The sequence below is a fragment of the Ambystoma mexicanum genome, chromosome 11 (assembly GCF_040938575.1).
Source record: "Ambystoma mexicanum isolate Mex_15411 chromosome 11, UKY_AmexF1_1, whole genome shotgun sequence".
NCBI lineage: Eukaryota > Metazoa > Chordata > Amphibia > Caudata > Ambystomatidae > Ambystoma > Ambystoma mexicanum.
Window position 1 is genome coordinate 251,581,277 of NC_090934.1, and position 18,031 is coordinate 251,599,307.

General features: G+C 42.6%; 1 long non-coding RNA gene across 1 annotated transcript in view; it reads right to left on the bottom strand.

The window, feature by feature from the left end:
• Window positions 1–1,713: 1,713 nt before the first annotated feature.
• Window positions 1,714–18,031, bottom strand: part of LOC138503333 (uncharacterized) — a 76,898-nt gene continuing 60,580 nt past the window's right edge. Inside the window, exon 2 of the long non-coding RNA XR_011279620.1 lies at window positions 1,714–2,388. This is a non-coding gene — a long non-coding RNA (uncharacterized lncRNA). The remainder of the gene's footprint in view (window positions 2,389–18,031) is intronic.

Genomic DNA, 18,031 nt, shown 5'->3' on the forward strand with positions numbered 1-18,031 from the left:
ATACTTTTAGGACAGCCAATAGCTACTTTCCTTACTGAGGAGTTGGCAACCCTGAGAGACTGTGCCAGAAGTTCTGTTTGTAGAGAGGAATGCAGAAGCCTATGGTTATGGTTGAGTGCTTCAGGAGGCTGAGTCTATGGGTTTTGGGGGACTCTTAGATACATTTGCTGGAAGTGCATGCAAAACAGTGTGCAGTGGCTGCACATTTTGCATTCTATCATGTGGATGTGCACTGTTAAGGAGTATGTGCAATGAAGTGGCGGATTTTGGTTCCTCTTTCTGCCACTTTGGTGACACTCAGTCAACCAGCCATTCTTATTCTTCATTGTGAGGAAATAGTATAGTACATGTTACCGAAATTTCTATGCAATTTGCGATGAAGGAGGCACTTAGCTAGCTCATGGGTATGTTTCCAAACTCCAGACTTATTTTTTTCTCGCATTGCACAGACAGATGTGGCTGCCTTCTTCTTGTTTTGGTGAGTAAAGGAGAAAGCGAAGTACAATGTCAAGAAGGCTGTGCCTTTTTGCGAGATGTTGCCATGTCGTACTTCCACAATGCCAACATTGTGTATAGTAGCACAACCAATTTTCCCACAGATGGAGTTCATCTTACTGATGCTGGGAATCAGCTTTGTCTCTGAAATATGACAAATGCATTGCTGCCCTCTTTGCAAGTACAGCAAGTATTTTTCTAGTAGGTGTTGCTCATTTCAACCCTTTGAAACACACTCAAACACCAAAAAAGCATCTTTTTAGAGCGAGCACTTTCTCTCGGAAATGACTTCAATGTTTTTGACTGAGCTACCACTCCCATTATTCATCGTGCAATCTGCAGAGCCTATCGGCTGCGTGTCAGCCTGCATCCTTTCATTGACAATTCTATTTTTGAACTCTGCAAGGTGGCTTTGAAAAGATCCTTTTTTTAACTTTCTTTCTTTTTTGGTTCTTTTGTATCTTTCTTGGTCTTGTAACACGTCACAGTACATGCACAATCCATCAATGACATTTGTGATGTCATGTTTGATGTCATGGGTGTTAGTTTTAGCAGTGCACAGTGGTGGCGTGAGTTATGGTTGCTTAGCTTACCATAACTGGTGAACTTCTGGGGTTTTACGGTTTTACATGTACCCATAATATGGATAGATAGTTGGTAGTGCAAAGTAAGTACAATGTCCCTTTAACAGAGTGTTTGCACTGAATGTGGTAGGTTTTTCTTAGGACAACCGAACCATAACGTGCTGTTCACAACGTTTTTTCACTGAATCTGATATGTTTTTAGTAGCACAACTTAACCATAACGTCCCTTTAACAACGTATTTTCACTGTATATATAACAACGTATGTTCACTGTATATATATATATCCCAGAGAGAGAGAGAGAGAGAGAGAGAGAGAGAGAGAGAGAGAGAATCTTTAAAACTCGTCATGGCTAGCCAAATCTCTCCATGCTATTAGATATTAGACATCTATGTATGTATGTCCTAAGGGCTGTGAAAGCGTCACGTGAATATTTATGAATTTAAAAGTAGTTTTGCGCACAAAGTTGTTAGAAAATACTCACTTCACATAGGATCAATGTATCTTTGTCTAAATATGGTCTACAGCTATGCCTTTAAATTAACGATGTCTCCAATAATGTGGAGTGTAGGTTACCTTACCTACCATTGTATATCTTAAACGCAGGTTTTTGAAATAGACATTGTGTACGAAATACATAAACGCTATTTTAATATTTTTTGGCACCATTTTACAAAGACGAAATTTGAATAATTCGTTCTACCGTACATTGTATTATTGCACATAATATAGTTTTCTGTTTCATTTTACAGTTTACCACAATGCAATTGGGCCTTTTGCCTTCTTCAAATTATATGAAACATAATGTATGTCAATTATTAAAAGTAGCCACTGCAAAATAAAAATAAAATGAGTTGTTGCTTTTCCAGTAATGGCTTGACAACAATCCCCCCCCCAGAAATTCCATACGTGGGGTAAACATTAATATGAATCACTGGAAGACAAACCATTTCACATCCTAAATAAATATTTCACATCCTGGATTATGTTCATATGTCTTCATTATGGGCTGAATTAATTTGCAGTTATAATAGTCTATTTCATAACAAACTCAGATAGGGTGTCCTCCCAGACATTTCTGGAGTTCATTGCTTTCCCGATTCAAGCTTGAAGAAGGTCTTCATTTATCTAGAGGTTGGAACTAGCCTCAATTACAGTAGATCACATGTAACAATGGCATTTTCATGCGTATTCCCCATTGCTACCATGCCTCAAAACTCCAATTCCTACAACCAGGTTGTCTTCGGGTCTTCTCTTGGGGTGCAGGCTTTCCAGTTCTTGGAGCACTGGAAGCAACCTGTTCATATTCCTGCAGGAATACAATGGAAACAGTAAGTAGCTTCCTTTTACAATGTTATACAGTACGTTAGGAACAGACAATCGTGCACCCAGTCATTCCTAATCACATGTACTTATCTTTTATCATTAGTACCCACTCTCAGGTTTTTTAGATTGAACAATTGCATGGATTTAAATACTTAAGATTTAAGTTAAACCTATGGCCCACAAAGCATGATATTTTAGCTAGAAGGAAACAAATTACTCCTGCGGAAAATATCTGTCGTTATTGTAATAATAAACAACAAAAAGAGACACTGGAGCATATTATAGTCGCTAGCCCCAATCTGAAACCAAGGAGACATTTATTTTTCTCAAATCTTTTATATATTCATGCACCGACTAATCATGAGGACATATGGCGTCGTCTCTTTTCAACTACAAAATTGTCTGTGAGGAAAGCAATTGTTCATTTTTTAAATGGTTTATTTCCAGATGAGGTATGAATTCTCTCTTCACTCGGTAAAGATAATCACATAATGATAAACTGCAAATAGGACTGTGTGAATTTTAATTTGAAGAGGAACGTATGTATTATCAAATATGAAATAATGAATGGAAAAATTATTTTTGTAAGAAATAATTTGAAAGGTTGAATGTAATCAGCCAAACAAATAAAAAAAAATTAAAAAAATAGATTGAACAATTGCATGGATTTTACTTCACTATATTAAACACCCCCTCACCATTTTGAGGTTCTTCGATATTTATCAGAGGTGATACACAATGGCGTATATTCATTTGGTTGATGTGCACCCATACGCTTCAGACTCATCAAAACAATACTGTGCTCCACAGGAGATATCGTATCGATAACAGGCAACTGACCTCTCTAAGAGGGCAAGACCGATTGGTCCTTGTGTTGGTCCCTTTCACTATGGGCAATATATGTTCTACTTTATCATATTCTATTTCTGAGGTTTTGAGGTCATACCATCAACTTACCTTTCTAGATACATTTTGGCATACACAAAGGCACATTGAAAATGATTTCTAAGATTTTTCATATATTCATGCAAAGTGTGCTTGTAGTGTGAAGTTGTTTTGAACAGCACACCTATACTATTTTGGGGGCCTCACTGGGTATTGATCTAACAGAAAGATGGGATGGATTTAAAGTAAGTCATCTAGTAAACAAGTGTTGAGTGCAGGCTGAATACCTGAGCACCGCCGCGATGCTTCTATCTGGTCGGTGATAGTGACATTTGGGCATCTCTTTCATTTGGAGGGGAGAACACAGGATCTGTTAAAGAACAGCACTGGCGCTACAGGTTAGCCAAAGGCGTGGGGGTTCTGTGTGTGTGCGTGTGTGATGTAATGGTGCTACAAAATATGAGTTCATTAGTTGGGGGAAGGAAAGGGGATTTGGGGTGAATGAAGACTCCTATTACTGGAGTCTAGTGCTATGCTGAACTATTACAGCTACAGTCTGCTGTATGTCCTGAATGTGTCGGGTATGTGTTAATCTAATCAGTACTTGTTCTTTCATCTGACACAATAAATGTTCAATTTTAGACTCTGTCATTAGTTCAAATGGGAGTATGTTGGTGGCTGTTGCTGGAGGACCATTAAAACTTATGGTAATCGTAGGTCCCAAATTCCACTTGTATCTCGCACAAACTTTTTCAGAATGAATACAATAGACTGGTTATATCGATCCACACCCTACGGCTGGCAGGTCGATAAACTACACAGAGTTTCATTTTAACTCCAAGAATCGTATACATTTTTGTCATGACTTTGCTTCGAAATTACTTCCTCTACTAGATTCAATTCTCTGAGACAGAGCAAATCGGTAGAACGTATAAATCTGTAGCAAAAGCCACAGACAAGTTCGTTTTGTAAAACATTCAGCAGCAAAGCCCAATTCAGCAATACATTACATTTCCCAGAAACATTTCTTTGGAAGTTTTCTTTGGATTTGAAACATCGAAACATTGTAAAATTAAGCATCTAGAGTCCAAACCCATAGTCTAGCTCTCGATGACCCTGTAGAGGAGCAGATCGACAAGTCATCCCTAGCTTCCACCCCTCACCTCCATCATATTGGATTAGCAGGAGAAGAGCCCTATGTGGGACACTAGGGGCCTCATTATGACTTTGGCAGTAGCCATGCCGCTATTGGCAGCATGGTTGCCGTCGAAATCAGGTGCGGGTCCCCAGAATGGGGAATTACCAGGCCATTCGAGTTCGCAGGGCCCGGTAATTCCTCACTCCAGGAACCCGGGCCCGGACTTCCCCATTCCCATCTGAGTCCCCATAGGGCTCAATGGGAATGGGAGAGGGTGCAAACAACGGGCCGATTAGGAGCAGCCCGTTGTTTGCTCCCTCTTCCCCTTGTGGGACCCGGTAAGGACGCCTGGTTTGACCAGGCGTTACTTACCGGGTCCCGCGAGGGGAGCTTGTTATGAGGCGGAACGGGTTTAACGGATCTGCCTCCTTTAGCGGAGCCCGTTAACCCGTTCTGCATCAGTCGTAATGAGGCCCAAGGTATTATCCCAATACTGCATTGAGTGTATGAGAGATGATGTGCACTTAGACAACCGTATCAAATGTGCCCTCGCAATGAAAGGATTGAAGGATGTCTGCACACACCATTGGACATCGAAGAGCTATTGGTGAAATCAGACAGGGGCAGAGTGATGTCATGAAGAAAAGACACAAAGGGAAGGCGGGCTGAAAGTATATGCAAATACTTAAAGAATGAAGATGTAACTGAAGTGGCAAGAGAAACATGTAATCAAATATGAAGACATCATATGCACCAAAGAAATTAGTGAGTAGGGACGAAGTGAATGTAGATACGCAGAAATGCAAGGTAGCAGAGACATACAGAAGCTTGATGCAGAAGAAAATGTAACATGACTAAAGGCAACCATGAGAAAAAGATGGATGCCAGACTCGTGTTGAAGCAATCAAGCTACCTCACAGACAGTGCAGGGCCACAGAGTCAGGAGAGGCTGAAAAACCTGCTTCGAAGGAGGAATAAAGAGGAGTCTATTGTCCTGGGATCAAGGATGCCACATTAAGGAATAATTGCAAGACACAAAGGGAGGGAAGCGGATAAGCCATGTATGTAAGACATATTTCTCTTAGATCAAGCGAAGAAGAAAACATCTGCAAGTGCCAAGAATTGAACAGTAAAGGATGCAAAAATGTTCCATGAGGAAGAGCAAGCAAGTCTTCAGAGCCCACAAGGAGTAATGACACCCAGTTTAATTGAATAAAATAGCATTACATAAAAGGTTGAAATGGACAAAATCATGGTCTCCTCACACGTGACTCAGAAGTTGAAAACAAGAGCTATTCAATAAGCTCTAGATGAACATAATGGTGTACCTACACTCTCATGAAAGTCCGAGAACAGAGAACAGTCTGCAAGGTCAACTATAAAGAAGAAGCCTTGGCTTTGGGCCTGACCGATAAGAGATGATGGACTAATTGGGCAAGTGGGTAGGAGTCCGACATTGCTTTCTGCACCTGAGTTTCATTTTGCCTATGTGCTGATAACGAGCCGAAAGTCCAAGGTTGGGAGAGAATGCCAACCAATCAGAGGGTCTATGTAGAAACATGCTACACAATGTTGAACAGGCCAATCTGCTGCTGTTAATCTGCTATAATATGTATTATACGTATTAAGAGGTGGTTCAAGGCCTGCCTACTAGATAAGGGACATCCAGTGATATTACTAATGCTTATATGATATATAGGTACATATGTTCCCTTACCCATTCCCTCCCTGGGTTTTATAGTTTGCCACGTAGGATGACATCATAGATGACACATGATGAGGTATAAAGCCTTTGTATAATTGAAACTTAAGTGTTAGTATTTGGACTACATTTTGTTGTTCGCCAGATTGCCCTACTTTATTTGAGCTGACAATAAAGTAGTACTTTGCCATATTCTTTGAGTCTGGTTATTTGTGTGTGAGATCATTATTGGTAATTCCATCAAGCACACAAAATGATCCAAGGTACAAGTGCACATTTTGGGAGCAGAGGATGGTTTTGATCCATCGACCTCTGGTTTATGGGCCCAGATCTAGACTCTCGGACTATCGACGTATTTCACCATTAGCGGGAAGATCATGGATCTATTTGTGGAGAGCAGCGTGCAATACACACATATGAAAAGAATCGGTTGGCAGGTGCACCATTGAAGAACTTCCTGTCTGGTCACCGCAGGTGCCCTACGGACTGAAGGTGAACTGGCCAATTGGAGAAGAGTCGATGCCGAGGGACTCGAGCTGAGCCACGGATGAAAGTAGAGCATCGAACATGGCAAATATAGGGGGAGGGACTGTATTGTAAATATATGTTTATAAGTAATGGGGTTTTTGAGGATTAGACAGAAAAGAAATAGATACCTCCATTCCTGGTTCCAAGAGGGACGGAAGGGTACTCACTAAAACTCCAAGTGGGGGTATTATTTAAGGATTCCTGAGGCAAGGTCACAAAGAATAGTGAATATCAAACTCCAAAATGGAGTAAATAAATGAGAAAGATGACAAACATTTACTAGAGATAGTAAAGGAAGGTGTACGCTAACAAATAAAAGTGCACATGTGTATGGGGTTATACATATGTCAGTGTAAAACTTTTATTGTGTCTAGATTAGGAAATGTAAAACGATAGGAAAAATTTAAGGTAAGGTGATCACCAGATTTTTTAATCAAGAGATTTACGTCATCCAGGAGGATAAAACCAAAGGAGTCTAATAAATAAATAAAGAAGAGATTCTTAAAGTGTCAATAATAAAACAACGAGACAGCAAGACTTGATAGACATTGTGAATGAAGGGATAGGAAGAACACAATTGCATAGATTTTAAAGAATTGGTTAAACACTTGGTTTTCTGGTAAAGAGCAGCGATTGATGGTGTTTGCTCAAATCAATCAGGGTGATATATTTGATAAAGTAAATAAAAGAATAAAAGATCTGGTAAGTATTGACAGTCAAAATTGACTTGTCACCATAGGGGGAGCACGCCCCTTTTACATCTATGCAGGACCCTGCCAAGATATATACCCAAAATAAGGCAGTATCCCGTGAAGTGGGTGAAGGGCACGACCAATAAAACACTTATGCCATGGCCTCAAATAGGCTCGTTGTCAAAAACAGTATGGCAACATATTGCAACATACTTGCATGCTACATATAAGGGGAAGAAGTTACAGAAAAGGCTGGCCGTTTTAGAGTTATGGAAGATATACCAGAGTGAGAAAGAAGATCGGCCTGAGAAGAAGTGAATGCTTAATCAGCATAAAGGGGAGGATGTAACGCCTTTGGCTCCTCTTCCCCTCCTGAAAACAAGAGCGCAGATACTGCGAAGCACATATTTTCTCCTTTAAAGGAATTGAAAGCAGTGATGAGGTATGTTAATCTGACATACTAGCCCCCGCTTGTAACAGTGAGGACAATGTGAAAGAGAGCAAAGGTAGAGAACGCAAATATATGTCAACACGCAATGAAAGTAAACAGCACGATGAGAGAATAGACAGACAGATGGAGATAGAGGAAGAAGCAATGAGACAAAGAGAAGTGAAGGACAAGACTAAGGAAGTAACAATAGTACAGAATGAATGGATGGAAGGACAGATATTACTCAAACTAGATGACAAGGGCATTGATGGGTTTAGAGATAGAGAAGAACAGAAAAAGAAAGAAAGAGAGCAAGAGAAAGCATACAAGGAAGAGAAGGAAAAAGAGAGGAAGCAAAAGGAAGAATGAAGAAGGTATGAGGCAAGGAAAGAAAAGGAGAGATTAGAAGAGAAGAAACGAGAGGAGATAGAAACACACAGATTGAAAGTACATAGGTTGCAAAGAAGGTAAAATAAAGAAGAGATGAGAGAGATGAGGAGAAGGGAAGAAGAGATTAACAGAAATAGGGGACAAAGGGATGATGAAATATGTCATTTTATATGTACTTTTCCCTCCAGTTGTACACCCCCAAATGTTTTGCTGTTGTTTGAACACCATAGACTGACTTTTCCAGAGAAGCACAGCCTTTAGCTGTACTCCTCTGGCCTTTCACTCATTTTTAATGCGGAAACTTACATGCCCTTAAGACAGTCAGTACTGGGAGACTTTGTTTCCCTTAGTCCTTTTCCAATGTTGCAACTTTTCTGCAACATGTAACAAGCGCACAATGTACCTTCCAGTACAGTGCACTTGGGTATCTTAGTCTTTTCCAAAGGCCCTAGATACTCCTGAAGGACTTTTTAGGAGATTTAGGTGATGAAGCCAAAAACACCCATACTGTGTCAATCTCTGGAGTTCTCACTGAACAAAGGATAGGATCCAAGTACTCTGAAACTACGAAGCTGAGTCGAGGAATCACTGGTGACCCGATGGAAGGTTTGGCACCCTGAGCCTACTGTCGTCCTGTGGGAACACTCTGCATCTGATCATCCTAGAAGGTCTGTAATAGTGACCAACTATTCTCTGCCCCTTCATCAAACCCTGCAAGTAAGCTTTCTCTGAAGTGTCCCTGGGCCAACCAGTGGACTGACCAGCTTCCCCAGGTCCTTTGCTCTTTCACCACTGCCATTTCGAGGAGGCCCTCAAAACTTGGTATCCTGCTAGCTCTGTGTCCACGGCACCCTCACACCGAATTTCGTACACTTGGCGTTCCCAGGTCTGAAGTGAGATGAGTGTGACAGGACCAGAGTAAATGCGGTTACAGTGTTGTGCCGCCGCGGCAACGATCTTTGCAGGTCCAGTGCATTTGTGACCCTCTTGCCCCTGAAGCCGCAGTGAGTAATCATAACCCTAACAGGTGGCCCCTAGCGCCTCCATCCATTTTTATGCATGAGTGGCCCCTGGAGTCCCCTCTCCTTTCCACGGCCAGTGAGAACTAGCGAACTATTCTCAAACCTTGGAACTGCCTCTGCCTTCAAGTGGAGGTCCTCCCTGAATAGTGGGAATCTATTCTTCATCGCCTCACCCACCTTCCTGAGCTGCTAGCGACCCCTGAAGAGACCCTGTTTTTCCCATTTGAACAACTGCGCGCGCTTGCATTGCATGTACTATTGAGCACAAGGCTCCTCTATTCTTAGGGCTTGGATAGCCTCTTAGTTAGGTGTGTGTTTGATGTGGAAGGGGACTTAAGACTACCTGCACTGCCTGTTTCCTTCCCTTCTAGGTTGTGGACATATTTCATGCTGTTAACCCTTCAGACCCTGATGGCCTTGTATATATCTTGCATTGATAGTGTTGTGTTGGTTTAGTAGTATTACATTGATTCTTCTACTGTGTGTTGAGTTACAAAGGCATTGTAATATATGTTTATATTTTTGATATATACACCTTTCTGGGAGTAATTTGTAAGTATCCTTGCTCTGTGTGCTCATTGAGGTCTTTCAGTCACCCTCACCCCTCCTGAGACCTATTCTTGACCGCGTGCCATTGCTACCTTGATTGGTCTGGCTTGTCCAGAGGTTACCCTGTTCCAAGAAACTAGGCTGGCCTTCCGCACCTCTGCCCACCAGGTCAGAGTAAAGAAATCCATCTTAACATCTATTTAATAGAGACATGGTGCTGATCGAAGAACGAGAACAATGGGAGGAAGAGAGAGAGTCCCAACAGCCCCGCAGAGAGCGGCAAGGGATACCGAGAATACAAACATGTGCTGATGAGCATGAAAAAGAAAAAAAAAGGGAAAAGCTTGGAGATTTATATGGGCAAATAAGGGATAAAGGCAGGTATAAAACCAAAGAGAATGTCGAAGGATCTTCATCGAGGGAAACAGGAGGTAGGTCCGATGATGTAATAACAGATAAACATATGATGCTGTCTTTAAGTTTATTAGATATTGATGATGTGGAAAGGGATGAAAGCCACACAATTACTTAGTTTAACTTTAGGTGCAAGAAAAAGGACTCATGAGTTAAGGAGAATGACATCTGGAATGACGTTATCAACAGTTGACATAAAAGACCTGTTAGCAGCTATTCTAGGGGATGGAGCTGACGGCATTTGGAAACAAGCAGGGTATGCAAGTGTGTCTGCACAAAACACGGCACGCGATGGAGCACCATTTAATATTTGTACAGCAGATATATGGTGGGCTCTCAGTGTACAATATCCTGATACATCAGACATGGGTGCAGTTATGACTAAGAAAATGGGCAAAGGTGAAGATCATGTTGCCTTTTTTTCAAGATATTCAAAAGCGAAGGCGTGTTCAGACGAGAGAAACGTGGGATAAAACAGTGGCATTATTTTGCCACATTTTATGCCAAGGACTGCCCAAGCCAGTGCAACGCCAGATGAAGAAACAGGTAAGGATTGAAGCAAAGCCATGGCCAGAAGTACAATTGACTATTGTACATCATTGTTGATTGTTACAGGAGAAGTATAAGAAGAACACTGAGGGCCTCATTACAACCTTGGTGCTAAGTGCACCAACTTTACCACCATGGTGTAAACTCTGTTTACACCATGGTGGATGGCGGATTTACTGCCCCATTCCAAGGTGAGTGGGGCGGTAAATCCCCATTTCCCATTTTCCCTTCCCCATTCCCATTTTTGCCCCATAGGGCATAATGGGAGTGGGGAAGGCGCTAATTACGCCGCCGTAAATTACGGCGGCGTAATTAGCACCATGGCAGGTTAGGGCCATGGATTTTAACGCCTGCTAAAAGCAGGCGTTAAAATCAGAATCAGGCGTTAAGGGTTAACGGTGGCGTTAACCCTTAACGCCTGAGTTGTAATGAGGCCCTGAGAGTGGAAAGCAAGAGGAAGCGAAGTTAGTGCAGAATACATTGTCAAAACTAGCCATAGACAGAGCGCTATTGACGAGTGGTGAAGGTGTGACGACACAATAGATACGACCAGTGCAGCAAAGCAATGTAGTGTACCCTATGGATCAGAGTGGGTACCATTTTATGCCACGAGGGAGAGGGAACAGACCTAGGGGGGACGAGGTGGATTTCAAAATCCTCAGGGAGGAGGATTTAATTGCAGACAGCCACAACAATGTTGGAATTGTGGGAGATGGGACATATAGCCAGAACATGTAGAAGTGAATGGAGCATGCAGAAAAATTAGGAAACTCCAAGAGGGGGGATGGGCTATGTTCCACAATACAATACAGAACCACAGGAGTATTATGCGCAAGATCAAATGCAGAATCAAGCACGTGCGCCACAAACAAAGCAAACACAGCAAACTCCATTACAAATGCAACCACCACAAGGGCAACCACAGCAAGTGCCTATGCAAACACAACAGATACAAACTCAGCAAGCACAGACACAACAGGCCATGGTGCCACAATGGAATATGATCACAGGAGCCCTGCAAACACCCACACCTAGAATAGGAAGTGTGGCTGTGATAGGAGGAAATCCTTTCACAGGTACAGGGATGAATTTCTATCCACAACAGGACAGCACACAGAGCAACCTTATGTGGTCAGTACTATCAGTGACACCTGACTCCCAAGAAGAACCAAGGGTCAAGGTAATGATAGAAGGCAAGATATTTTAGTTTCTTGTAGACAATGGAGCAACTTGTTCCAGTGTCCGTGAGGGAAAATACCCAATGTCAGGCATTGCCATGAATGCGCGAGGATTCTCTGGGGGAATTGATATGATATGATATGATAATTTATTTGTATCGCACTCGTACGCAAGTGTTTTAGAGCGTGACTAGGCAAGGGAGGGGAACAGGGGAGAACACAACACAACAACAACAACAACAGCGATTTTACTAGGCCCAGTGACATTGAGAACGCGCAAGTGCATGGGAATGGGAAAAGGGAAAAGTGCATGGAAGGGGGGGAGTGGAAAGTGCGAAGCAGAGGAGAGCAGATAAATAATAATAAATAAAAAATAAATAGAAAATGGGGGTAATAATCAGTGGTAGTGCAGCCAGCAAGTGGCAAGTGCTGTGTTTAAGGCAGCAGACTGGGTAAGTCTGACGAAGTGCAGAAAAAGAAGAACAATGGGGGGGCTGTAAGGGTACAGATACAGTCCCCAGTGCAAGGAGTGGCTGGGAGGTAGTGCAGGAGGGTGGCAGGGTGAGCAGGTACCTGAGCCCAGGGGACATACGGGGGCCAGGTGCACAGTGCCAAGAGAGAGCAGATCAGCATGGGAGAGGGGGAGCGAAGGTGGAAGCAAAGAGGAAGGTCTTGAGGTTCTTCTGGAACCGGAGATGGTATTCCTCAAGTTTTAGATTGGCAGGGAGGCTGTTCCAGAGGGAGGCCCCAGCCAAACATAGAGATCTACCCCCAGCTCGTTTCTTTGAAAAACGATTGACCCGGAGGGAATTAGAGGTAGAGGAGCGAAGAGCTCAAGAGGGGAGGTATTTGCAGAGGGATAGCTAAAGGTATTTTGGACCCAAGCCCCAGAAAGCCTGTGAACAATGCAGAGGGTTTTGAATTTAATCCTTACATCCACTGGGAGCCAACGGAGAGATTTCAGGGCTGGAGAAATACGATCCCAGGGCTTGAGGCCAAGGACAAGTCTCGCAGTCCTGTTCTGGATAAGTTGCAGAGGGCGGAAAGTAGAGGCAGGTAAATTTAAAAAGACGCTGTTACAATAGTCCAACATAGAGAGAACCAGAGCTTGGGAGACAGTGAGCTTCTGAAGGAAGGAGAGGAAAGGCAGAGTACCTCTGAGGAAGTGCAGTAGGAAGTTAGACTTTTTAGAGACCTCAGAGATATGGGCGGAGAAGGAATGTGTGGAGTCAAAGATGACCACAAGGTTCTCAGCCTCACAGGTAGGAGTAGGAGGAGGGCCAAGGGAGGCCAGCCAAAGGGTGAGGGAGAAGGATGGAGATGGTATGCCAATGAGGAGGATCTCTGTCTTGCTGGCATTCAGACAAAGATCATTGGTGGCACACCAATCTTGGATGGCAGTAAGGCAGTCAGAAATGAGAGAGGGAGAGGAGGTGGCCGAGGGCAGCTGGAAAATGAGATGAGAGTCATCTGCGTAGCACTGGAAATTTGAGCAAAAAACAGCAGTGCAGTGGGCGAGAGTTGCCAGGTATTGGTTGAAGAGCCAGGGTGAGAGGTTAGACCCCTGGGGAACCCCAGAGGTAGAGAGGAGGATAGATGATAGGAAGGACCCCAGTTGGACCTGGGAGGGTCGGTCAGAGAGGAAAGAGGTCAGCCAGGCCAGAGCCTGATCAGTGATGCCCAGGTTATCATGGAGACGGTTGAGCAGGATGGTGTGGACCGTGTCGAAGGCAGAAGAGAGATCAAGAAGGATGAGGACAGAGGGAATGTTGGAGTCCAGGTTGGATAACAAGACGATATCTTTCACTGATGAAGGAATAGTGTGCTCCACTCCAGGGATACATTATATGAATGTGAAAGAGCTTATATTCACCTTTACAGGTCAGAAGGCATTATGAGCAATGCCTTTAGATCCAGAAGTATTTTTGTATGGAGTGACTGTTTTATTTACGTGGTTACCCAGATTGGTAGGTAAACGATTGAGAATACCTGAATAGTTTTTGTTAAGACCAGAAATACCTATGCATGATGAAGAAGAACAGGTTATCCCATAAGAGTTAGAAGCAGCAGTGGTCACAGAAGAAAGGCTGGTTGTCCATGGGAAAAATGATGAGGGAAGAGGATGGAGAGAAGTGAGAGCCCTCAGTGAACGATATAGGTTGACAGACTTGACACACAAGGAGCTTTTCAGGGATGATTATTCAGATGATGAATTAGTATTTTTCATACGTCTCACTTATTGGATTAAAGTGGACAATAGAGAAATACTGCAGAAATGGCAACGGTAAAAAAGAAACCGTCATTTTTCTAGGAAGATTTGGAAACAGTGCCAAACATTTTATCGACTAACAGCCCATATGATATGGGTCTGAGCAATTAAAATTAATCTTAAACCAGGAGCAATCTTTCCATTAGCAAAGCAATATCCCATGTCCAGAGTAATGGATGAAGGTTTATTTTAGACTATTTCTGCTTTAATTAAGCAGGGAATATTGGTGCCCATGTAACACAGCTGTGTACCCAGTGAAGATATCAACTGGGGGGTCCTGGAGATTTATTCAGGATCTCTGTCCCCTAAACAATATTATTGAAGCAGAGCTTCCTTTAGTTCCAAATCCCACTACAATAATATGAAGCATCCGATCGAAGGCCAAATATTTAACAGTTATAGATTAAAATAATTCGTTTTTCTCAATTGCGCTCCATGAAGACTAACAAGATTTTACTTCATTTTCATATAGAAATACATGCCTGAAACCTGCTTGTTTGCCTCAGGGGTACTGTGAGCCCCCTCAATCTTTAACTGGGTCATCCAGTTAGACCTATGTAATGTACAGCTTGCGAGTGCAATACTTCAGTATGTAGATCACATATTAGTATGCAGTGAGACAGCAGAAAGATGCAAAGAAGACTCTGTTCGACTCATGACCATACTAGCAGAGAAGGATACAAGGTAGACAAGGGGAAGCTACAATATTGTCAGGAAGAGGTCTTCTATGTACGGTAGTTAATACCTCAAGACGGGAGAAAAGTGACACCGGAAAGAGCAGAAGAAATTATGAAGGCTTCAGAACCTAAGACAGTGATGGAAATGCAACAATTGTTAGGACTATGAAACTACTGTAGAGTCTGGGGTTTCTGGATTACAGAACATATATTCAACCACTTTTAAAGGACTTAAAGAAGCACAAGTAGACAAAAGTAAGAAACATGGACAGATGAAATGACTGAAGGATTTTAAGAATTGAAAAAGGCGATCAGTGCCGCCCTAGTGCTAGGAATTCCAGATTATCATGAAGAATTTTATCTATTTTCCATTCAAATTGAGAAGTTATGACAGCAGTTCTTACACAGAAAACGACATTTGGACATGGACATAAACCATTGGCTTACTGTAGTGGGATTTTAAATCCAGTAATGAAGGGGCAAGTGTTAGCTGCTGCTGTCTTTGATATTGAAAAAGCTTCAAGTATTCCAATGGGGTGTTCAGTGACATTATTTGTTGCGCACGCATTATTTGCTATTCTAGAGAAACCTAAAAGTACATTGACTACAAAACGAGCATCAGGATATGAGGTAATTATTTAGAACCCTGTGATTAAAATTGTTAGATGTACAATAGTGAACCCAGCAAGATTCTTGGAGAACCAGTAGGGAAGGATAACTATGTACTTGACTGTATGACATATACTGAGTTCTATGATGATATTCGCTGTGTAAGAGAAAATGCTCTCGGAGGGGGGGGTTCTTTTCATTGACGGTGCTTCAATATTTGACCAGACGACTGGTGAAAGGCATACTGGATCAGCAGTAGAAAAGCTGAATCCTGAGGGTGAATTTGAAGTAGTGACAAGTGTAAGATTGAATGTGGATTGCTCAGCACAAGCTGCAGAATTAGTGGCGCTTATCACTGCACTTCAAAGATACGAGGATGAGGAAGTTACGATGTACTCTGACTCCGTCTATGGGATGTCAACTGTACACACAGGTGTGTCACGCTGGAAAAGGAGAGGTTTCCTCCACGCAGACGGCACACCAGTGCAACATGCATCACTATTGGATAAGCTTATTGAAGCGCTAAGACTCCCATTGGCTATCGCTTTTGTGAAATGCACAGCCCAGACTAAAAGAACGGACAGGATATTTCGTGTAAACAAAGCTGCAGACATAGAATCCAAAAAGACAGAACATTTCTCAAATATTTCTGATTTTGAAGTAAAAAGTGTTAAACAAACATTAGGATGGTGCAAGGTGGTAAAAGGTTTTTTTTTAATATGTTCTCTATTGTTTAGTTAATTGAGTTACAAGGACAAGTCCCACAAGAAGAGCAAGACCTATGGAAGAAGCAGAGGTGTTCTTTATCCCCCACTAAGGCTATATGGAGACAGGGCAATACTGGAAAGCCAGTTATGCCTCTAGCATTATTGAGGGTAGCGCTGGAGTGGCTTCACTACCTCACGCACATGACTCGAAAGAGTCTTGCTGCTATGATTCCAGAAGATTGGTTCTCACCAAATTTATTAGAACATCTGGCACAGTTTATTGTAAATTGCATTGTGTGCCAGACATTTACAACAGGGCACACGTTGTGGACAGTGAAAGGAGCACTCCCTAGAACCAATGGCTCATTTCATCATCTACATATAGATTATGTGAATATGTTACTGACATGCAATTAGTATAGGTACATGCTGGTAGTGGTATGTCCCTTTTCTAGATGCATTGAGGCAGATCCATGTATGCACCCCGATGCCATATGCACTGCCAAGTCACTTGTGCATGAAGTGTTCCCAAGATTGGGTGTGTGCAAAGTACTGTGGTCTGACAATGGACCACATTTTGTAAACTATTTGAGCAAGTCACTATTTTATTAGCTATAAAGCATAGGTTATCCTCAGCCTATCACCCACAGGCAAATGGAATTTGTGAACATTTATACATCCTCCTTAAAGAGAGGATAGCTAACATCAAGATTACTTTAACGAAGTGGTGGTTTCATTGCCTGCCCCTTGCATTATATGCATTGCGAAATCAGCCTGGCTCAGATCACCAGCTAACTCATCATGAAATGGTGACTGGATGCCACATGAAAATACCTCTTGCTCCTCCTACTAGGTTAGAAACTGATGCCCACAGTTTAGCGAAGACATAAGGTGATGAGATGCATGATTTTTTGGCAACTATGACCGCTAGTGTCTCTTTTATTTCTCAACAGATCAAGAACCAGAAGGAGGGCTCAAAGAGAATTGAAGAAGACAGCCAACCAATTGATACCGACAATCTACTGAAGCAACCTAGTTCATACCCAGGGGACCAGGTACTGGTACGAAAGTTTGTTTGCACTTGTAATAAACATTGTTTCACGGGAATATATGAAGTGGAAGAAGTTACTCCCACAGCTGTCAAGCTACAAGGAAGACAAGCCTGCCTGCACATGCACAACGTCAAATCATACAAAGGAGAGACCTGGACACCTCCTGCATCTGCTGACAGTGAAGCAAGAGAAGAAGTTCCATGCATGCAGACCAGAAAGGCTCCCAAGAGATAAGATAAAGTATCTATGGTGTATAAAAAGATTCAGGTATAAAATTGACATTTCTTAAATCTAATAAGGAATGAATTGGCTTGCAGCTATACTACACATATTTTAGATAGGATCAAGAGACAATTGGCCTCATTACAACCCTGGCGGTAGCCATGCCTGTAATACAGGCACGGCTGCCGACGGAGTTGCATTTTTTCCAGCGCCCAGAAATGGGCAATTACTGGGTCATTACGGCATTGCCGGACCCGGTATTTGCCCATTCCTGGGTGCCGGAAAAAATACTTCCCCATTCCCATTGAACCCCGTAGGACTCAAGGAGAATGGGGAAATCGGATGCACAGGCTCCGTTATCAACGGTGCCGGTGCATCTGAAATGCTGTGCTCGTGGGTGCCTTTCATTCTGCCAGGTCAGACCTGGTGGAATGAAAAGCACCCGCGAGCACAACTCAGAGTTTGCCGGTCTGGATACAATGGTACTGGAAAGCTTACCGGTACTGTTGTATCCGTACTAGTAAGCGCGTAATGAGGCCCAATGTATTGATGTACCGGATCCACAGGAAAAGAGTTCCCTGCATCTTCTTTGCTGCCAATCACAATAACATTG